Source organism: Hyperoodon ampullatus, assembly GCF_949752795.1.
Source record: "Hyperoodon ampullatus genome assembly, chromosome: 11".
Lineage (NCBI taxonomy): Eukaryota > Metazoa > Chordata > Mammalia > Artiodactyla > Ziphiidae > Hyperoodon > Hyperoodon ampullatus.
Window position 1 is genome coordinate 93,718,020 of NC_136924.1, and position 24,021 is coordinate 93,742,040.

Consider the following 24,021-nt stretch of genomic DNA (forward strand, 5'->3'; position numbering starts at 1 on the left):
AAGGCAGTTGAAGAGCTGCTTTTCATACTTATTGGCAAGGGGGCTGAGGCAAGTCATGTAGCCTCCAACGAGGTGTAGTTTTTCCATTCACAAGATGCGATTCATATCGTCTACCTTGAGACGGATAACCTAGTTCAAATCCTGGGTCATCGGCTTACTAGCTGTGTGACTGGCTACATACCTTAATTTACTTCTGCCTTCATTTTTTTCATCTGTAAAATGGGGTAAAACAAAACAACCACCCTGGCAGGAGATCAGCCAAGATGGTGGAGTACAAAGACCCTGAGGTCACCTCCTCTCATGGGCACACCAAAATCACAACGATGTGCCAAACAACCATCGATAAAAAAGACCAGAACCTACCAGAAAAGATCTTCAACAACTAAAGATAGAAAGAAGGAACCACAGCAAAACGAGCCGGAGGGGCAAAGTTGCCATAAAGTCAAGTCCCATACCCCTGGGTGGGTGGCCCACAAATGGGAGAATAATTACAGCTGCAGAGGTTCTCCAAAGGAGTGAGAGGTCTCGGGCCTTCCCGCCTGGGGGCCCTGTGCTGAGAAGAGGAGTCCCCAGAGCATTTGGCTTTGAAGGCCGAGGGGCTTACTTCCGGGAGAGCCAGCCCGCTGCGGCAAACAGAGACTTTGCTCTTAAAGGGCACGCACAAAATCTCACACGCTCTGGGACCCAGAGCAGAAGCTGTCATTTGAAAGGAGCCTGGGTCAGACGTACCTACTGACTTTGGAGAGTCTCCTGGAGAGGCAGGAGGCGTCTGCTGCTCACCCTGGGGATGTGGGCACTGGTGGCAGCCATGCTTGGGAGTTCCTTCTACTATCTGCATGCTGGTGCTGGCCCGCCCCATTCTGGAATCCTCCCTCTAGCTTATTAGCCTTGGGGATTAGCCTCCCAGCGGCCCAGCACCCTGTAGGCACCAGGGCTGGGACACCTCAGGCAGAGCAACTAAGTGGGCATACAGCGCCATCCATCAGCAGACAGGCTGCCTTAAGACCCCCTGAGTCCACAGCTGCCCCTGGACACAGCCCTGCCCACCAGAGGGCTCAGGACCCCGCCCCATACACCAGTGTGCAGGCACTAGACCCAGGACCCCCAGGGCTTTCCAGCCAGAGACCCCACAACCCACTGGGCCCTGACCCTACCCTCCAGCAAGCCTGCTCTAACCTCAGGACCAGCCTCACCCGCCAGTGGGCAGACAACAGCCACAACACAACCGCAGCCTTGCAGCCTGTGGACACAGCCCACACACTAGCAGGCCAGCACCAGCCCTGGAACTAGCTGGGCCCTGGCCCTACCCACTAACAGGCCAATGCAAGCTTTGGGACACCCCGGACCCTGCAGCCAACTGTGTCAGGAACTGGGCCCATCCACCAGGTCTAGGACCCCTGGGCCCTACAACCAGACCCCAGGACTTGACTCTGCCTACAAGTAGGCCGGCACTAGCCCCAGGACATTGTTTCACCCACCAATGGGAAAGCAATAGCCCCAGGGTCTCCTGGACCCTGATTCCATCCTCCAGTAATTCAGCCTTAGCCCTGCCCCCTCCCCACCCTGGGGTTCTGCAGTCAGCCACCTTGTGACCTGGCCCTGCCAACCAGCAGCTGGCAGCCTCCGCACAAGGCAGGGCCTGGCATCCAACTGGACCAGGGGCTAGCCAAGCCTACAAGACCACCCACAGTAGTCAGCCCACACAACAGAAGGGCCCATGCAACCCACACAGGGGGCACCCCTGGAGCATATAGCTCTAGTGATAAAAAGGGAGTGCACTGATGGGATGTGGAGGACGTCTCCTTCACAAGTCCACTTCTCCAATATCAGGAAATGTAACCAACCTACCAGATACAGAGAAATAAAAACAGCAAGTTAGGCAAACTGAGGCAACAGAGGAACATTTTCCAAACAAAGGAATGATAAAGTCCCAGAAGAACCAAGTGACGTGGAGATAGGCAATCTACCCAAGAAAGAGTTCATGGTAGTGATCATAAAGATGATTAAAGAACTCGGGAGAAGAATGAATGGAGAGTGAGAAGTTAGAAGTTTTTAACAAAGAGAAAATATAAAGAGCCAAACAGAGATGAAGAATACAATAATTGAAATGAAAAATACACTAGAAGGAACCAACAGTAGACTAGATGACACAGAGGAATGGATCAGCAAGCTGGAAGATGGAGTAGTGGAAATCACTGATGCTGAACAGAAGAAAAGAAAAAAGAATGAAAAGAAATGAGGACAGTTTAAGAGACCTCTGGGATAGCATCAAGCACACAAGTATTTTCATTATAGGGGTCCCAGATGGAGAAGAGAGAGAGAAAGGGGCTGAGAAAGTATTTGAAGGCATAATAGTTGAAAACTTCCCTACTCTGGGAAAGGTAACAGACATCCTAGTCCAGGAAGTGCAGAGAGTCCCATACAGGATTAACAGCTCATTTCAACTCAATATCAAAAAAACAAACAACCCAATTAAAAAGTGGACAGAAGACCTGAATAGACATTTTTCCAAAGAAGAAATACAGATGGCCAACAGGCACAGGAAAAGATGCTCAGCATCGTTATCATCAGAGAAATGCAAATCAAAACCACAATGAGATATGACCTCTTACCTGTCAGAGTGGCTATCTTCAAAAAGTCTACAAATAACACAAGTTAGCGAGGATGTCAAGAAAAGGGAACTCTCATACACTATTGGTGTGAATGTAAATTGGTGCAGCCACTGTGGAAAACAGTATGGAGGTTTCTCAAAAAACTAAAAATAGATCTACCATATGACCCAGCAACTGCCTTGCTGGGTATATATCTGAAAAAAACCAAAAACACTAATTCAAAAAGATACACGCACCACAATGTTCATAGCAGCATTATTTACAATTGCCGAGATATGGAAGCAAACTAAGTGTCCATCAACAGATGAATGGATAAATGTATGTGTACTACATAAATGTATGTGTACTACACATACCACACACACACATACCACACACACACCCACACACACACCCACACACACACACACAATGGAATACTACTCAGTCATAAAAAAGGATGAAATCTGGCCATTTGCAACAGCAGGGAGGATATTATGCTAAGTGAAATAAGTCAGACAGAGAAAGACAGATAGTGTATGATACCACTTATATGTGGAATCTTAAAAATGCAACAAACTAATGAATATAACAAAAAAGGAACAGACTCACAAATATAGAGAAGAAACTGGTGGCTACCAGTGGGGAGGGGAAAAGGGGAAGGGGCAAGATTGGGGTAGGGGATTAAGAGGTACAAACTATTAGGTATAAAATAAATAAGCTACAAGGATATATTGTACAACACAAGGAATATAGCCAGTATTTTATAATAACTATAACTGGAGTACAACCTTTAAAAATTGTGAATAACTATGTTATACATCTGAAGCTTATGTAATATTATACATCAACTATACCTCAATAAAAATTTTTTAAAAACCCATAAAACAACCCCTCCCCCCATCACATAGGTATGTGGGCAAAAAAAAAATTAGCATGTGTAAATCACTTAAAGTAGTGCATGGTAGATGTTAAATGCTCAATAAACATTAGCGTCTTTATTCATTAAAATAGGGGACTTCTGGGCTTCCCTGGTGGCGCAGTTGGTTGAGAGTCCGCCTGCCGATGCAGGAGACACGGGTTCGTGCCCCGGTCCGGGAAGATCCCACATGCCGCGGAGCGGCTGGGCCCGTGAGCCATGGCCACTGAGCCTGTGCGTCCGGAGCCTGTGCTCCGCAACGGGAGAGGCCACAACAGTGAAAAGCCCGCGTACTGCAAAAAAAAAAAAAAAAAAAATAGGGGACTTATCTGGTATTCCAGTGGTGAATACTCTGCGCCTCCACTGCAGGGGGCGCGGGTTGATCCCTGTTGGGGAACTAAGATCCCACATGCCATCCTGCAGCACAGCCAAAAACAAAAAAACCACAACTATTTTAATAGGTTGCCTTTTTTGTAAGGTTTAATATGTTTATAAAAGAAAATTCATCAAAAGCAGCAATTAAGAAAACTAATGACATGCAAATATTTGGTTTAGCACAAAATTCACACTTGTTTCCTGTAGTATCCTATAGTCATATATATACGACTATAGTAAACATATATATGTCAAATATATATATGACTATAGGAAACTATATATATATTTATATATATATATATATAGAGAGAGAGAGAGTATGTGTGAATGGGTGTGTGTGCATAAAGTATACATACTTGTAAGATATGAAGCCTGGGACTTGGCTGGCTTTCCCAGCACCTCGTATAATGCCTGACACCTGATAAGCTCTCGGGAAATATTTGATGAATGAAAGAAACATGATATAGAGCTGCCAGATAAAATATGGGACAGCTAGTCAATTTGAATGTCAGGTAAATAACAACTTTTTAGTATAAGTGTGTCCCAAGTATTGTATGGGACATGCTAACACTAAAACACAGTATCTGTTGTTTATCTGAAATTCATACCGAACAGGGCTAGGGCCTCTTGTATTTTTATGCATATCTGGCAACTCGGTGAATAAAAGGTGCTGCTTAGAAAAACTGAGACCTCAGGTTCTTGGAAGCGAGGAAAGTGGCCCGAGGGTGGAGCCTGAGCGACCTGAGTCACGCGAGAGAAAGAACGGGACACGCGGTCGGGACTCGGGCGCCGCCGAGGCGGGGCGGAAGTGGCCGAGCCCAGGTCGAGAGCAGCGCTGGAAGGCGCCGGGAGGGCGTTTAGGTGGGTTTTAATTCCGAGCATCCTTTTGAGTTGGGCAGCTCAGGGCGCCCCGTAGGCAGGAGGTACCCGCGGCTCCTCCAGGAGCCGTTGCATTGGTAGCGGGGGAGCCCTCTCCCAGCCACAGGACTATGCTCTGAAGAAACCGTGTCAAAGCCAACCAAACCAACCAAACCTTTCTAATGCAGTGTGAAGACTTGAAAATTGTGTGTGTATGGGTGTGTGTGTCTGTATGGGTGTGTGTGTGGGGGGGGCGCTGCTCTTGGAGAGAGAGGAAGGGTCCGACTTCTTTAAGAAACGAGTTTGCTAATTGCTGATTCAGGAGCAACATCCGAAAAGGGGGGAAAGCAGAGGTCAAGATGGAGCACACAGCTTCCACTTCGTGAAAGAAGAGGTTTTTGCCGTCTCCCAGGCTAGAAAGGAGCTGAGGGCCCAACCAGGAGGCAAGGCCAAGGGCGAGAGAGATGCAGAGGGCAGGGCAGTGCTCAGGCAGCCCCCGGGACCGAGGGGACCTTGACCAGCCCCGGCGAGCGCTTGTAGCTGTGTCAAAGGATGAGTTCAGACACTTTCAAGGCACTTGACAAGCGGAGGGTCTTTTTCGTACTCATCCTCACTGGGAATGACGGGAGAGCTGTTAAGCTGATAAGGCAGTCTCATTTTAAAGCAGCCGTGAGTTACTTTATTACCGCTGCAGCCCTTCTGCTCTCAGCTGTTCCGGTTCAAAGTAGAAGCAGCCCAACTTCTGGGTTAATGGAAACGTACAGGTAAGTTTTATGTTTATGTTGATGGAAAGGAAGCCCTGGGTGAGGCCCCAGAATGTAGGTTCAGAGCCTGGAGTGGAAAATTAGCTCCAGAATAAGCCCTGTGAGGCTCGTCGTAATTCAGTGACTCAGTGCACACAGCCCTGCCCTTTGGATCCAGTATTTACATACCCTCTTGCGTATCTACAGCAAACTCTCACAGACCTACTCCCCGAAAGCAAGGTTTCACAGTGTCTTTTGTTGGCCTCTCTTCCCTCTCGAAGGGGTTCCTTCCCCCCAGCCCCCTAAATGGCCAAAGTCCTCCGAGTCCCCGGTGGCTAGTCTCCTGGGAGCACCGCAGAGCAGCGCTGCTTGGCCTGCAGAGCAGCATCTGACCTCCAAGATCACAGGACACACTTTAGGGATTTTTCTAGTTCTGGATTCATTGGTCGAGGTTAGATTTTCCTTCCCTTCCTGTGGCAGGTCACGGAGCAAACAGCCCTCATGCATGCACAGAGCCTGTGGCCACCAGGGCCCCAGGAAGCTGGACGGAACTCTGCTCCGGCCTGTCCCGGGGGTGAGGGGCGTGGAGGACCCCCTTAGCCACAGGCTCTGCCAGAGAGCTGACTTCCATCACTCTGGACACACAGACAAGGCCCGAGTGTAAGACATGGGTGAGGACACTCATCCCGGAGGGCTGTTCCCAGGCCAGATGATGAGCTGAGTTTCGTCTGGTTGCCTTGGGCCTCTCCTTCTGCACCCTCTGCCTCCTTACGCCCTGCAGAGGCAGTCCACCCTTCCCCTTCCTTCCCTGAACTTCACCTTATGGTGTCTTCATCTGTCCTCCCCTGCGGTTTTTAATCCTAAGGGTGAAATGAGGAATGAGGTAAAATGTCTTAAATTCCTACAATAGAAGCTAAACAGAGAGAGCCTCAGGTTTTATTATTAAACACAAAGACTCAGGCTCTGATGATTATAGAACAGAGCAGGCAGGGAACTCAGGAGGGAGCCTCCTAGGAGGGGGTATTCCCCATTTCACCAGCGCCCTGTACTCAAGGAAGTCTCCAGGGGGTCTGCCGGGACTCGATCTTGTGCCCAAGTGCCCACAGGTACTCAGGGCTCAAAGCCAGGGATCTTGTCCTCAGCCCATTTCTGCTCTGAGGGAGGAAGCTGGCATTTCCATGGGCTTCTGTCACACTATCACATACCTTGCTACATACTCAATGAGACAGACCTGCATGATGTTAACAATGATTCGGCCAGTTACGTGTTCTTAACTCTCCCAAACCTTCAGGAGCAAAGGAGAAATGAAAGGGAAACCTAAATACTTCTCCCTTTTCTGGAAACCCCTAATAAAGTAGATGCTAGCTTTCAGTTTTAGATTAGTTTTGCTTCCTGAGACGTACATGATGAGAACTTTTAAATAAATGCAGTAAATGTTAGGTTTACTAACCCCCAGTTAGATTGCCTCATTAGCAAAACCAGGACTGAAGTCCCCTGTGTCCTGCTGGAAAGGCTGAACATGAAGACTGGTGTCTCCTAGTATTACCTGGTCTCCAAGCTGTCAGTTTCTCCAGCTTCGGGTCAGGTGGCAGTAAGGATATCTCTATACCTGAGTCTCTCTCCACGAAACTTAAGAGGAAACTTTGGCCAAGTCTTCTTGGCTTCTCATTTTGGAAGGCTCTTGTAAGACTCCACACGGGTGTAGCCTCTTCAGGTTGGGACTAAGGCTGGAAGGAGGCTTAGGGAAGGGAGTCACTTCCTTGTTAAGCCCCGCCCCCAGCTTTTTAACTGAAGGAGGGGCTGACCTTTGCCCAAGTAATTTGCCTGTAAAAGGAGTTCTGCATCCTTTACCAAGGACTCTCACTGCCCTTTGGGACAGGGACAATTATGAGGGTGTTTTCCTGATAGTACTTTACTTTCTTTCCCTTTCATCAGTTTAGCGAATGTTTACTGATCACCTCTGTGACAGGTATGGCACACATGTTTAATCTTCACATCAAGAGGCAGGTGTTATGATTCCCATTTTCCATACAAGGAAACTGAGGCTCAGAGAGGTAAGGTATCGGTGCGGAAGTGGTCCCCCCATCAGTTGAGCCGAGATCCAAATCTTAGTCTTTCTGGCTTCACACTATATCAATGTTACCTCTCCCATGAGATTCAAAGATTGTATTCAGATGGAACCACGGGAAAAGCTTTCAAAACGGAATGTAACCCCAGCCATAGTAAAAGCCACAAAAACTCATTTAAAGACCATATGTCACAATTTTAGGGATAGAATTCCCTATGTATAGGAAAGAAGAAACATGATTTTGCGGTCTATCCAGATTCTTAACTGAGATAGATACTTACGCTCATAAAACCATGAGCGCTGGCTAGTCAAAATGTGAAGATGAAGGAAGTGTGCATGGTGAAAGGGGAATTAAGGCTAATTTCATAAAAGTGGGGGAAGAACTGGCCATTTAAATATTAGGTAAACAGATCCATGAGAGACAATTAATGGCAATTATGGGAAAGTTAGTTCTTTGGTGACTCGAAGTGAATTTTAACCAGCAAACTCATATTTATTGCTCATAACGAATACCAGTCTAGTCAACTTGAGGGATATTAAAGAAATAATAAGACTGTTTTGTCTTCAAAAAAAACTTACAGTCTTTTTTCGGAAGAAGAGATACATTCATTTGAAACAATTTAAGAACCAACAAATACATATAATCACAGCTAAATCACATAGTTTGGACTACAGTTGTTACTGGAGTTCAGAGCTACATAACTTAATGACACTGGGGGCAGAAACCATTTAGAATCTCGCGAGGTCTTGGCAGGTAAGTATAAACACAAGAAAGGGGCAGTCTGCACAAGTAGTCAGGCTCACTGAAGACAGAGAATGTACATTAATCATTCAGCTTTGCATCTCCCACACCCAACAAGCTGGCACATAACAGAGACAGGACTCAATACATGTTATATATTAAAAGACAAAACAAAACCCACTTTTCTCCTGATCCTAAAAATACACATTGTGGGAATTCCCTGGCGGTCCAGTGGTTGGGACTGCGTGTTTTCACTGTCAAAGGCATGGTGAGTTCAATCCCTGGTCGGGGAACTAAGATCCCACAAGCCACGTGGTGCAGCCAAAAACTAAATAAAAATTTAAAAAATTAAAATACACATTGTGTTTTAGAAAATTTGTAAAACATAAAATAGCATACATAAAATAAAGACCATGATGATCCAGTCATCCAGTGATAAATGTTGTTAAAAATTTGGTGTATTTCCTTCCTTCCATGACAGTAATACCTTGCTACCCTTCAGGTGTCTGCCCGGCCCACTGCCCTTTTGCTTCACGCTGTCCCCAATCATGCATCTACCAGGATGCACCCCTGCAGTCAGGTGGACCAAACGACCTCTGCCCCTTGTTAAAAAGGAAACAACAGGCCCCGGATGGAGTCACTTGTGGTCCCATGGCAGCAGACCAAGACTTGATGCCCAAGCTAATTACAGTTTCAACCTTCCCCAGGAATGTGATTCCAGCTAACCTGGGATTTCCTGGTCAGTCCTGGGAAATCTGTGGACAGACCCTTCCGTTCCCTTCAGGAGGGTGGCCTTGCCTAGAACAATGCATCTTTGCAAATAATTTCCTTTTTTTTCTGCTCCCTCTCTGCCTTTAAAAACCTTTCCTTTTCTTCAGCTCAGCAAAGTTCCTCTTCACTTGCTAGATGGGATGCTGTCCGATTCATGAATCATTCAATAAAGCCAATTAGATCTTTAAGATTTACTCAGTTGAGTTTTTGTTATTTAACAGGTTTGGTGGCAGCAGAGGGACTGAAGGAGACTTCTGATGGCTTCGGGGACAATGAAAAACACAGGTGATGTACCCATGAGCCCCTTTTTGAATTCACTGTCTTTCTTGCCCTTTCTTCCAAGAGCTGTGGGTAATAAGTTCCCTCTTGGTTCTGAACTTTCTTTGCATCGAGCTCCCGATCTATTTGGCTTACAGGGCGGGTCAGCTAATGCTGGTAGATGGTTCTGCTCAGAGCCAACTGAGCTAAGCCCTTAGCCTTTCAGACAATTCCCAGGTTTTAAATAGAAAAACCCCAGCCCTAGGGCTTCCCTGGTGGCGCAGTGGTTGAGAGTCTGCCTGCCAATGCAGGGGACACGGGTTCGTGCCCCGGTCTGGGAAGATCCCACATGCCGCGGAGCGGCTGGGCTCATGAGCCATGGCCGCTGAGCCTGCGCGTCCAACGGGAGAGGCCACAACAGTGAGAGGCCCGCGTACCTCAAAAAAACCCACAAAAAACAAAAACCAAAACCCCAGCCCTTGATTCTGTTCATATAGAGCCCCCAGGCCACAGCCTGCACTCGTTGAGTCCCCACTGTTCGCTCCTTTCCCCAGGCCAAGCTTCCACAGAAATTGTTGGGATGCACAGGGCTTCTCTTGGCCAGGTCACAGTAGCATCTCTTGCTCACTGCTGGTGTGTCAAAGTGCACCTTTGTCTCGTTTTATGTAAATAAAGGCTATTGCTAGCGGGGATCTCAGAAGCCAAAAAGCTGCAAAAATTGGTGGCTGCAGGTTAAGCATATAAAGGCTGTTAGAGTGATCAACAACTAAATCAAAGACTCCAGTGTTGAGACAAGTTGACCACGGAACAGGTTAGATCGACAGTAGGTAACCCTCCAACCTCAAGAAAACTTCCGTGCAACAAGGTGCACTGCAAAACACGCACAATCCCCAGCCCAGCGGTGCATCCCTTTAGGTTTCAAAAACCCAAAGGCTTAGTTTAGGGGATTCTTAAATTCTAAAGAGTCAAGCACGCCACCTTCTGGCACATCTGCTTATTTTATGTTTAAAAACTATGGTCCCCGAAGCTATCTTCAAAAATGGCAAAATCTTACTAAAAACAACCCAGGATTACAATGGCCAGTCTGGGGAATGTTCCAATTAGTCATGGTCCTTCATTTAAGAAGTGTGCTTGAAACTATGGTTTTCTGAATTAAACAGAAGAGGATACTTGCTTTAATTGGTCTGCAGAGCTCCCCAAAGGCTTCAAGATTCCAAAATAGCTTCATTAGAAAACTTGTTACGGAAGGCTTAGGAAAAATAAACGACACAAGAGGTACGAGGTACACCAAACAATAGACTGTAAGACTGATGCATGCTTCCCACTTCTCCCCTCTGTTCTTTGTTATGTGAAAACTCATCTTTTCCTGCTGAACACTTTGAAAGGACTTTGGACCAACATCATAAAGGTCCTTCAATCTATGGCCTTACAGCTACAATAGCTCCAAGGCCAGAGACCTAAAATAATACCTGGTTTCCCCACACTGCACCTTCCTAGGGGTCCACCATCAAAACATGGCCCAAGGATTGACGTTTCCTTTGTAATCAACTGGGGCACTGGAAAAAAAATGGTCCTCAAAGATCCTATGCAAATTCCTAAATGTCCACTCAAATGCCCCCAAGGGAGGGCCCCCATATGGCCACTCCCAGGATTGATGCAGCTCTGAGGGACCCTCAGGTAAACTGCTACCCTTAAATAGCCAAGAGGAAATTAAAATGAAAATTAATGGAAAATCTTACCAAATTCTGGTAGATACCAGGGCTATATTTTCTACTTTAAATCCCACTCTCAGAAATCTCTTAGAATGAAAAAAAGGTTTCCATAGAGGGGGTATCTAATAAAGTTCAGGAAGAATTTCTATCTCAACCAGTACAAATGGCTCTGGGACCTTTTACTGAAAAGCATTCTTTTTTGCTATGTGACCCAGCCCCAGTGAATATATTAGGCAGAGATCTCCTTTCTAAATTAAAAGAGCTAATATGCTTTGCTCACCTTAGAATTTCCTGATCAACCCGAACTTGGTCTCTGATGTTTTTTACAATCTGTCTTTGATATAGAAGAAGAATTCCAACAAAGATCCCCTAATGTAACCGAGGTGCCTGAAAATCAGTAGGCTACTTCTAATACTGACACCGGGAAAATAAAAAATGCAGAGCCTATAAAAATTCAGATAAATGTGACTAAACCTCTTCGTAAATGGCCTCAATATCCATTAAAGCCTGAAGCCATACAAGGCCTCACATCAATAATAAAAGACCTAATTGCCCAGGAATTAGTCTTTCCCTGTACCCTGTAACGCACTGATCTCGCCAGTCTGGAAACCTGATGGGAGGGCATGGTGATTTATCAAAGACTTAAGAGCTAGTAACAAGGCAGTCATTCCCTGTTTCCCAGTTGTTCCAAACCCTTTGACACAAGCTCTGCCAGATTTAAGATGGTTCAGTGCTATAGACTTCTGTTCAGCCTTTGTCAGCATCCTTGGAGACCCTGCAGTCAATATTTATTCACCTTTACTTGGAATAATCAACAATATACCTGGACAGTCATGCCCCAAAGGTTCACTGAGGCCCCTTCTCATTTCTCCCAAGTACTCCGTCAAGGTCTAAGCACCCTCCAGTTCCCCCGGGAAATTGACCCTTTTACGATATGTGGGTGACCTCTTGACGCGCTCATTTACCAAAGAGGCACCCATAAGAGTCCATTTATTTGCTGTAACACTTAGCTGAAAAAGGACATAAAGTCTCTAAACAGAATTCCAATTATTTTTGGACACTGTTCATGACATAGGTCAGAACCTAAGCGCTGAAGACATCCAGGTATCTCCAGAAAGAATTAAGTTAATTGAAGAATTTCCTAGGCCTACAACTAAGAAAGAGCTTTGTGGATTTCTAGACCTAGTTTGACTTAAAAAAAATTTTTTTTAGATTCCATATATAAGTGATACCATGCAGGGCTTCCTTGCTGGTGCAGTGGTTAAGAATCCGCCTGCCAATGCGGGGCACACGGGTTCGAGCCCTGGTCCGGGAAGATCCCACATGCCGCGGAGCAGCTAAGCCCGTGCGCCACAACTACTGAGCCTGCGCTCTAGAGCCCGCGAACCACGATTACTGAGCCCGCGTGCCACAACTACTGAAGCCTGCACGCCTAGAGCCCGTGCTCCCAACAAGAGAGGCCACTGCAATGAGAAGCCCATGCACGCAACTAGAGAAAAGCCTGCGTGCAGCAATGAAGACCCAATGAAGCCAAAAATAAATAAAATAAGATAAATTTATTTTTAAAAAGAGTGATACCATGCAGTATAAAAAGTGATACTATGCAGTATTTGTCTTTGTCTGGCTTATTTCAGTTAATATAATGCCCTTTAGTTTCATCCATGTTGTTGCAAATGGCAAGATTTTCTCTTTTTTTTTCATTTTTGAGTCTGAAAATATTCTATTTTCTCCCTTTCTCTCTCTCTCTATATATATATATCTATATCTATTCCTATCTATCTATGTATCTATCTACTAAAGGTTTTCTTTTTTGGATGACGTTAATTCTTTTTCTGGCCTAATCACTCTGACGAGGACTTTGAGTATTATGTTGGATCAAAGTGGTAAGAGTGGGCATCCTTGTCTTGCTCTTGATCATTTAGCTTTTTACTGTTGAGTATGTTAACTGTGGGCTTGTCATATATGGCTTTAGATAATACATGTTTTTTAATACCCAGTTTGTTGAGAGTTTTTATCATAAAAGGATGTTGAATTTGTTGAATGCTTCAGACGCATTTATTGAGATGATCATACAATTTCTACTCTTCATTTTGTTAATATGGTATATCACATTGATTGACTTGTGTATGTTGAACCATCTTGTATTCCAGGGCTAAATCTCATGTGATCATGGTATGATCCTTTTAATGTACTGTTTAATTCAGTTTTCTTTCTTGAGTACTTTACATCTATGTTCATCAGGAATATTGGCCTATAATTATCTTTTCTTGTAGGTTCTTTATCTGGCTTTGATATCAGGGTAGTGCAGCCTTGTAAAATGATTTTGGAAATGTTCTTTCCTCTTCATTTTTTGGGGAGAATTTGAGAAGTGTTGGTATTAATTTTTCTTTAAATGTTTGGAAGAATTTACCAGTAAAGTCATCCAGTCCTGGACTTTTGTTTGTTGGGAGGTTTTCTAGTACTGATTCAATCTCTGTACTAGTAATTATGCTATTCAGATTTTCTATTTCTTCATGATTCTGCATTGGTAGGTTGTATGTTTCTAGGAATATATCTGTTTCTTCTAGCTTATCCAATCTGTTGGTGTATAATTGTTCATAGTATTTTCTTATGATTCTTAGTATTTCTTCATTTTCAGTTGTAATGCCTCCTCTTTCATTTCTGTTTTCATTTATTTGAGTCTTCTCTATTTTTTTTCTTAGTTAGTCTCACTAAAGGTTTGTCAATTTTGTTTTTACCTTTTCAAAAAACCAGCTCTTAGTTCTTATGATCCTTTCTATTGTCTTTCTGGACTCTGTTTCATTTCTTTCTGCTCGAACTTTGTTATTCCTTCCTTCTACTAACTTTGGGCTTAGTTTGTTCCTTTTCTAGTTCCTTGAGGTGTAAAGTTAGGTTGTTTATTTGAAGTCTTTCTTATTTCTTAATATAGGCACTTATCACTATAATATTCCTTCCAAGCACTGCTTTTGCTACATTTCTTAAGTTTTGGTATGTTGTGTTTCCACACAAGTTTTTTTTTTTTTTTAATTGAGGTATAGTTTATTTACAATGTGTTAATTTCTGCTATACAGCAAAATGATTCAGTTATACATATTTATACATTCTTTTTTTATATTCTTTTCCATTATGGTTTATCATGGGATACTGAATATAGTTCCCTGTGTGCTATACAGTAGGACCTTGTTGTTTATCCATTCTATATATAAAAGCTTACATCTGCTAACCCCAACCTCCCACTCCATCCCTCCCCCAACCCCCTCCCCCTTGGCAACCACTAGTCTGTTCTCTACGTCCGTGATTCTATTTCTGTTTCGTAGATAGGTTCATTTGTGTCATATTTTAGATTCCACATATAAGTGATATCATATGGCATTTGTCTTTCTCTCTCTGACTTACATTACTTAGCATGATAATCTTTAGTTGCATCCATGTTGCTGCAAATGGTATTATTTCATTCTTTTAACGGCTGAGTAGTATTCCATTGTATATATGTACCTCATCTCCTTTATCAATTCATCTGTCAGTGGACATTTAGGTTATTTCCATGTCTTGGCTATTGTGAATAGTGCTGCTATGAACATAGGGGTGCATATATCTTTTTGAATTATAGTTTTGCCTGGGTATATGCCCAGGAGTGAGTGGGATTTCTGGGTCATATGGTAATTCTACTTTTAGTTTTCTGAGGAAACTTTGTACTGTTTTGCACAGTGGCTGCACCGACTTACATTCCCACGAACAGTGTAGGAGGGTTCCCTTTTCTGCACACCCTCTCCAGCATGTGTTATTTGTAGACTTTTTAATAATGGCCATTCTGACTGGTGTGAGGTGGTACCTCATTGTAGTTTTGATTTGCATTTCTCTAATGATTAGCAATGTTGAGCATCTTTTCATGTGCCTGTTGGCCACCTATAACCACACAAGACATTTTCTTTTTTTTTTTTTTTTTTTTTTTGTGCGGTACACGGGCCTCTCACTGCCGTGGCCTCTCCTGTTGCGGAGCACAGGCTCCGGACGCGCAGGCCCAGCGGCCATGGCTCACGGGCCCAGCCGCTCCGCGGCATGTGGGATCCTCCCGGACCGGGACACGAACCCGTGTCCCCTGCATCGGCAGGCGGACTCTCAACCACTGCACCACCAGGGAAGCCCGCCACACAAGACATTTTCTGATTTCCCTTTTGATTTCTTCTTTGACTCATTGGTTGTTCAGGAGCATGTTGTTTAATCTCCACATATTTGTGAATTTTCCAGTTTTCTTCTTGTAATTGATTTCTAGTTTCATGTAATTGTGGTTGGAAAAAGATGCTGGATATGATTTCAGTCTTCTTAAATTTATTAAGACTTGTTTTGTGACCTAATATATGATCTATCCTGGAGAATGTTCCATGCGCTCTTAAGAAGAGTGTACATTTTGCTGCTTTTGGATGGAATGTTTTATATATATGTCTGTTAAGTTCACCTGATCTAATGCAAAGTCCAAAGTTTTCATACTGATTTTCTTTCAGGATAATCTAGTCATTGTTGAAAGTGGGGTATTGAAGTCCTCTACCATTACTGTATTGCTGTCTATTTCTTCCTTCAGATCTGTTAATATTTACTTTATGTATTAGGCCCTCCGATATTGGGTTCATAAATATTCACAATTGCTATATCCTCTTGATGAATCGACCCCTTTATCATTATATAATGACCTTTTTATCTCTAGCTACAGTTTTTGGCTTAAAGTCCATTTTGTCTTATATAGGTATAGTTACCTCTGCTTTCTTTTGGTTTCTATTTGCTTGGAATATCTTTTCCTATTCCTTTACTTTAAATCTGTGTGTGCCCTTAAAGCTAAAGTGAGTCTTGTAGGCAGAATATAGTTAGGTCTTGTTTATTTAATCCTTTCAGGCACTCTGTGTCTTTTGATTCAAGAATTTAAAGAATTATTGATAGGTATGGACTTATTATTACCATTTTGTTCATTGTTTTCTGTTTTTTAGTTCTTTATTCATTTATTTCTCGCTTTGTCTCTTCCATTGTAATTTGATGGTTTCCTGTAGTGGTATGCTTTGATTCCTTTCTCTTTATTTTTTTTTGTATCTACTATAGGTTTTTGATTTGTGGTTACCATGAGGTTTTATAAAACATCTTATAGTTATAACAGTCTATTAATCTGGTAACAACTTTTGATTTTCTGAGCCTACTTTTACTGCCTTTTGACCTTGATGTGGGGAAAAACCAGAATGTTTGGAAATGGGCAAAAGGGATTACTGGATATCCTTTCAATGAAATCCTGGAATCCTTGGGGATTACTTGATTTTATAGAAATGTGCACCTTTGTCAGCTTTTGATTGGGCTCTTTTACAAGTCTATACAGGCAGAAACTGGATTATAAGAAACGGATAGTAATGCAAATAATTCCTTTCATAAAAATGCAAATTGTCTCTTGTGAATGCAACTGTTTATTGTCCTATGGGTATGGACTAGTTTTTCCAGTTTTGCCTGTATTCATAAAATGATTTCAGCATTTCTTACCTGCCTATAAGTGTGCAGTAGTTTCAGTTCTCCTTTGAGCAGTTGTAATATTATACTGGTTCTACTATTAATTAATGAGTTAGATAAAATGTTTGACACATGTTCCTTTTTATTATCTGACAGTTGGCAAAGATTCTCTCCTTGATCAAACTCTAGCTGTGCCCCTCTGAGCCCTTTCATGACTAGGCTCAACCTTGTCCTTTAAAGACTTGAGCAAAACACTAACAGCCCACAGCTACCTCCCTAGGCTGACCCAACCCAACGCCCGGCCCCCACACATACACCTTAAAGTGCCTGCCTGAGAAAACTCAAGACTGCCAACATAATTTACTGTTTGTTCCAGCCAACACCTGAATATAGGGTCCCTGTTCCCAGTCTCTGTAGGAGGAGAGAAGCCCAACAAACCCAGATGGTTTCAGGCAGACCAACCTCCCCTTCCTGCTTTTTGTAATTTATCCCTCCCCTGACTCTACTGAGTCCCCAGTCACTCCTTCCTTATTCCCTCATTCTCCCTGCAAAGTGCACAAATCCAAAGTCAGTTCATGCCGGACACTTTTCTTTATTGCAGTAGTATATTACTGATTAAAATCTGTCCTTACTACTTTAACTAGCTTTGCTTATCTTTGACAGAGTCATGACTTTACCTTTAAAGAAATTATCTCCTAACACTGATTAAATTACCTAACATCTCTGGACTTCATGTTCCCTTCAGGCTCTTCTTTGATTGTCTGCTTAATTGAGGGGCAGGTGGGTAGAGATCTCAAGGTTCTGTTAGTGGTTGTGTTTGTTTTTTTAATTTAATTTAATTTAATTTATTTATTTTTGGCTGTGTTAGGTCTTCGTTGCTCTGTGCGGGCTTTCTCTAGTTGTGCGGGCTTCTCACTGTGGTGGCTTCACTTGTTGCAGAGCACGGGCTCTAGGCGTGCAGGCTTCAGTAGTTGTGGCTCGTGGGCTCTAGAGCGCAGGCTCAGTAGTTGTGGCGCACGGGCTTAGTTGCTCCATGGCATGTGGGATCTTCCCGGACCAGGGCCTGAATCCATGTCCCCTGCATTGGCAGGCAGATTCTTAACCACTGCACCACCAGGGAAGTCCCAGTGGTTGTGTTTTAATCAATGACTTAGTTATTAACACATTTGCAGATAATATAGGTATAATATAGCACAGTAGTTAAAGGCTTAGGCTCCAAAGGCAGTTTGGAGTTGAATACTGATTCTGCCTCATACTAAATGAAGGGTAGGAGAGAGTGATCTGAAGAAGGAAACAAAAAAAGCACTTGATTTTGAGGCTAAAAGGAAGTTCTTGGGCTTAAAAGTACATGTGCAAAAGATGTCCCGAGGAGGTGTAAAAGAAAAACTTATTTTGTCACTTGTTAAAACGCTAAGGCACTACTGTGATCAGGACTGTTCTGATAGGTATGGGGACTCCTTCAGTGGGGCTTCTCAGTAGAAGAGAGAGACTTGGCTTAGCTGTGAGTACAATAAGGAAAAGTGGGAATTCATAGCCAAGGAGCAGGGGAAGGGAGGGGATGGAAAATTACTAAGGGAGCTTTAGGGGTAAGCGGGGATTCTGCAAAACTGGCCTGATAGGATTCTTGCTGAAGGCAAGCCAGGTGACCAGATATTACCTGAGGAATTATTGGGGATGAAGAATTTGATCAGACATCAGGGTGGGAGAGTCTGTCTAAATGAATTTGGCAGGATTCTTGCTAAAACTGGGCTCTTGGATAATATGCCCAAGGATGGGAACCTGGCTGGGCTCAGAGGGGCCTGACTAAAGTTTGGTCAAGGAGAGTCTTTGTCAAAGACTGTGACAAAAAGCAAATACACAGAAATAGAATAGGTCTGGAGTAAATGTCAGACTGAGCTGAGGTTCTTGAAAATGTAAATGACAAAAGAAGGGATTTTTCAGATTCAGTTACAACAACAGAAGGCAGAAAGAAAACAGAACCACTCTGATTCAATTTGAGTCCTCTCTTCTGTACCAAGGAAAACAGTCTCAGCTGGAAGTGACAGTGGGAAGCTGGAGCTTTAGATAAAGAGACAGCAGACATGAGTTGAGCAGCTTTAAGTAAATCTCAGGTTCTGGGTAGGGAGACCCAGAACCACCATTGTAACAGAGAAGAACAGATCTGACTCCATATTGGATCCATTCCTTTAGTTCTAACCCTTGTGCTCTGTTGCCTGTGCTTAGTCATGCTGACTCTGCACCCTTGTAAAAAGAATGTTGCCTAGAGCCTGAAATATACATAATAGCCCTGTTCTCAAGGCTCTGACCTTTAAAGATATACACTTTTCCATTCATATAGAGATAAAAAGTTGCAGAACAGAGAATAACATTTGTCTTGTTGGAGGTTTATAGGAACATTGAGAGCAGACCTCTAAGGACAGCTGCAAGAGCAAAGGATTCCAGGGAGTCAGAACACACCTGCAGAGCTGGGGTCAGGGTCAGTTCTGCCCTTGTGTTTTTATTGAAGAAGTAAAGCGGGAAGCCAGAGTGCAAGAGTTCAAATCCCAGCTCTGCCGTAAGACTAGCTCTATGAACTTGGGTAAGTTGTCTAACCTCTCTGTGCCTCTGCTTTCTCACCTGTAAAACGGGAATAATAAAATTTGTACCTATCTCTTAGGGCTGTTATGAGGATTCAGTGGGATGTCAATGTAAATACGTAAAGTGATTCTAAAGAAGTCTGGCTCATGGTAATCGCCAAAGAAGTGTTGTTGTTGGTGGTGGTGGTGATGGTGGTGGTGGCGATGGCAGTGGTGGTGGCATCATCACCATTCTAAGAAGGGCATTGTCAGTTTCCCAAAATGACGTGAGCAGAATGGTGCTGGGTGCTGCATCCGTGCACTGGGCAGAATATTGAGTGAATTATCCTCCTCCTCTCCCCGCTCCCCCAAACACAAGTTCCACTCCCTTGATACAGGAGGGGCTTCAGGACACTTCTGGACTCTTGCCTAAACTGGAATGCTCAAACTCATACCCTTTTGGGTCTCTACTGCTAGACTTTAGAGATCAGTGCATTCAGTGCCCTCATTTTAAATATGCTCAAGGTCAAACAGGAAGTTAAGGACCAAGCCCCTCAAGTGCATATCCTGTGCTCTGTACGCTCACCACCTGCCTCCTTCCCCACCTGTGCTGTCGAAGTCTTTCACACTCTAACTCAAACCCCACCTCTCCTTAGAAGCCTTTCCAGATGCCCCCAAATTGAATTAGTCTCCTCTCTCTCCTTAGCTACACCATAGCAAGTTCTGAGCATTGATTATAGTATTTACCCGTCTTCTTGTATTAGAGTCCATTGTCCATGCCTCTGTCTTCACCCTGTTTGCCTGAAGAACAAGGAGATGTTTATTCACTTTAGGATCCCACTTAGCACCCGTGGTGCTTTGCATACATTAGGCCATCCTGAAATGATCTTTGACTTGGTTATTAAGGTTGTGTAATGTATAGCCTTGGAGCTCTAGTTCTTATATTTGTTCTGGCCGTTCCACTTCATTTTCTTTTTTTTTACCTTTCATTTTTTTCCCTTGTGGCTGCATGCGGCTTGCAGGATCTTAGTTCCCCAACCAGTGATCGAACCTGGGCCCCTGGCAGTGGAAGCACAGAGTCCTAACAACTGGACTGCCAGGGAATTCCCTGCATTTCATTTTCAAATGATAGGTTTCGCTATTCTTTTTCTGTTTGGATCCTAAATATATTCCTATAAGTTTCTGGTTAAAACCTTTCTTTTTTCACAGTCTCCCCACCAACAAGTTTATACCGACCCCTCTGGCATTGCTCTCAAGACCCTGTTTTCTGTTTTCGAGGCTCCTTTCCAAGACATCTCCACAGCCTCTGTATGTCCAGGTATAGATTGTGACCTCCCATTATCCGATCCCAGCCCCAGGGTCCACCTAGTTTTCTTCACAACACGGTTTTGCTTCTCACCCTTGGCCCTGAGCATCTCTGCCGTCTGGCCCCATTCCTAAGGATCTTGCTCAGAGAGATCAGGTCAGCAGACTCTCTACCCTTCATCAGCCTGACAAATTGACAGTCTCTAAAGCACCTTCCTTCACAACATTCAGTTCTAGACAACACCAAACTTAAGAGTGGTTTCTATTTCAAGAGTTCATTTGTAAGGGACTTATTTAGAACTCACCTTTTTCTCTTACAGTAATGTTCTTCATGGTGGTTAGTTTTGCCAGGCCAGTCCAGGAGAGCCCATTTAACTTACAGGATTAAGCTGAAGCACTGGCACCATGGAATCCTTAAGAGTGATAATTGTGGTGTAGAATACCATCACAGCATAGAACAGTGTTTCTATGGGAAAATATTCTCAGGGGTCCAACTTGGAATGCTTGGTTTCCTGTAACTGTCTGCAGTTAGACTGAGCGTGCCTCCCCACCTCCATATTAAAACAAAAAAACAAAAAACACAGTACACTTTATCGAGGGATTACTATGCACCAGGCAGTGTAAACTCATTACGTGAGTTCAATTGTTTCATCCTCACGTGGACACTGTGATGGAGCAGTGTAGGTACTGCTATTATCTAACCTTTACAGATGAGAACATGGAGACCAAAAGAACTGATCTCAGTGACTTTGGACAGAGATCTAATAAAATAAAGTCTGGTGAGTGCCAGGAAAGAAACTTCAATCTAGAAGACTGAAGGGGTGAGAAGAGAATCAGAGATGGGGCAACAGTGGAATAAAGACTGGGTCAGGTCTGGGGCAGGTGGTGACAAGGAGCACTAGGGCAGCCTAGAGGCAGCTTGGCTCAGTGTAGGAAATTGTTAGACATCATATATTTCTTCCCTTGTGACTCGTCTTCGGCAAAGGAACACTTAGATCCTGTGGTATGATCCTTGAAACAGTGGAGAATAACCACAGCCTGCCTCTGAGAAGGAAGAGTAGCAGTAGGTGTTTTTAATCCTCGAGGTGATGGAGGATGGTGAGGTCGAGTCCATCACAGCCCCAGCCTTTCGCTGCTCCCTGTGCCCATGCCTATAACTCGGCAGCACCCTCCCATGAGTAGTAGAACGATCTGCTCTGTCCCTGGAGTCTGGACTCAGTCATGGGACTTGCTTCAGTCATGATGCAAAAGCCATGACTGAAGCCCAGGCTTCAGAGAGGTGTATCCATTAGAGCTTGCTTTCTTGTGCATCTCTGCAGTAGCGAGGGGAACTTGTCCAGGCCTGCCTTCTAAGGATGAGAGCTACATGGATCAGAGCCAAGTTCCCCAGTTGACTCAGAGGGACCCAGCCTAGGTCATTTGAACCCCATGCACATGAGTGAGGCCAGCCAAGATCAACAGAGCCACCTGGCCTGTGTCAGCTGAACGTTGCATATTTGTGAAAAATAAGGTGTTGTGGTTTTTTTGGTAGGTCATGAGTTTTTAAAAATTAAACTTTTTATTTTGAGATAATTGTAGATTCACATACACTTGTAAGAAATAATAAAAAGAGATCTTGTACACCCTTTATCCAGTTTTCCTCTATGGTAACATCATGTAAAACTGTAGTACAGTATCATTACCAGGATATTAACATTGATACAATCAATTAATACGATCATGTGATTTTTCCTCTGTAGCCTGTTAATATGATTGATTAAATTGATTGATTTTGAATATTAAAACAGCCTTGCATCCCTGGAATAAGCCCTACTTGGTCACGGTGTATAATTCTTTTTGTGTATTGCTGAATTCAATTTGCTGATATTTTGTTAAGGATTTTTGTATCTGTACTCAAGGGGGATATTGCTCTGTAGTTTTCTGCCTTTGTCTGGTTTGGTATAAATCAAATGAATTGGGAAGTGTTCCCTCCTCTTTGTTCTAGAAGAGATTATGTAGAATTGATATTATTAATTCTTTAAACATTTGGTAGATTGTCTAGTGAAAACATTTGGGCCTGGAGATTTCTTCTTTGGGAGTTTTAAAATTATGAATTTAATTTTCTTAATAGTCATAAAGCTATTCAAATGACCTATTTCATATTGGGTGAATTGCAGTTGTTTGTCTGTTTATTTGTTTGTTTACAGGATTTGTTCCATTTCATCCGTGTTTTCAAATTTATGGGTGTAGAGTTGCTTGTAGAATTCCTTCATTATTCTTGATGTCTGCAGGATCTGTGGTGATATCCCCTGTCTCATTAATTGGTAATTTGTGTCTTCTCCCTCTTTTTCTTTGTTAGCTTTGCTAGAGGTTTGTCAATTTTGGTTTGACATTTTCATTTTGTTTTCTGCTTTTTGTTTCTCTGTTTACTTTTTCCTGCCTTCCTTTGGGTTAAACATTTTACAATTTGATTTACCTATAGTGTTTTTTTTTGTTTTGTTTTGTTTTGTTTTTTGCGGTATGCAGGCCTCTCACTGTTGTGGCCTCTCCCGTTGCGGAGCACAGGCTCCGGACGCGCAGGCTCAGTGGCCATGGCTCACGGGCCCAGCTGCTCCGCGGCATGTGGGATCTTCCCGGACCGGGGCACGAACCCGTGTCCCCTGCATCGGCAGGCGGACTCTCAACCACTGCGCCACCAGGGAAGCCCCCCTGTAGTGTTTTTAAATGTATCTCTTTGTATAGCTTTTTTAGTGGTTGCTCTAGGTATTACATTATATATATGTAACATATCATAGTCAACTGGTATCATTATTTTATCAGTTTTTGTGAAGCATAGAAATCTTTCCCTCCTTTATATCTCTTTATCTTCCCTGTTTATAGTATAATTGTTTTAAATGTTTCCTCAAGCACATTGAGAACTACATCAGATAGTGTTGAGTGTTATAAATAAATTTTGCTTCAATCATCAAACATAATTTTGAAAACTCAAAAAGAGAAGGAAAATCTATTGTATTTGCCCATATTTTTGCTTACTGTGTACGCTCTTCCTTGCTTCATTATATTCCAAGTTTCTTTCTCTTATCATTTCCTTACCATTTGGAGAACTTCCTTTAGCCATTCTTTTAGGCTAACAAATTCTCTTAGTTTTCTGGTAACAGATTCTTTTAGTTTTTCTTCATCTGAGAATATCTTGATTTCCCCTTATTTTTGGAAGTATTTTTTTCCGGGTATAAGATTCTGGGTTGACAGTACTTTTCTTCCATCACTTGAAAGATATTTTGCCACTTCCTTTCAGCATCCATGGTTTCTGATGAGAAATCTACTCCATTCTAATTGTTTCGTCCCTGTTTTTCTCTGACCGATTTCAAGAGTTTCTTTGTCTTCAGTTTTTGGAAACTTAACTGTGCTATATCTTGGTGTGGATTTCTTTGGGTTTATTCTGTTTGAGTTTCACTCAGTTTTTTGAAAGCTAGCTTTATGTCTTTTGGGAAATTTGGAAAGTTTTCAGCCATTATTTCTGTGATAATACTGTTTTAGCTCTGCCTTCTTTCTTCTCTCCTTCTGGGACTCCAATGATGTGAATATTAGGTCTTTTATTATCGTCCCATGGGTCCTTGACATTCTGTGTAGCCTCCACAGACACCATGGTGGACGTGGTCTC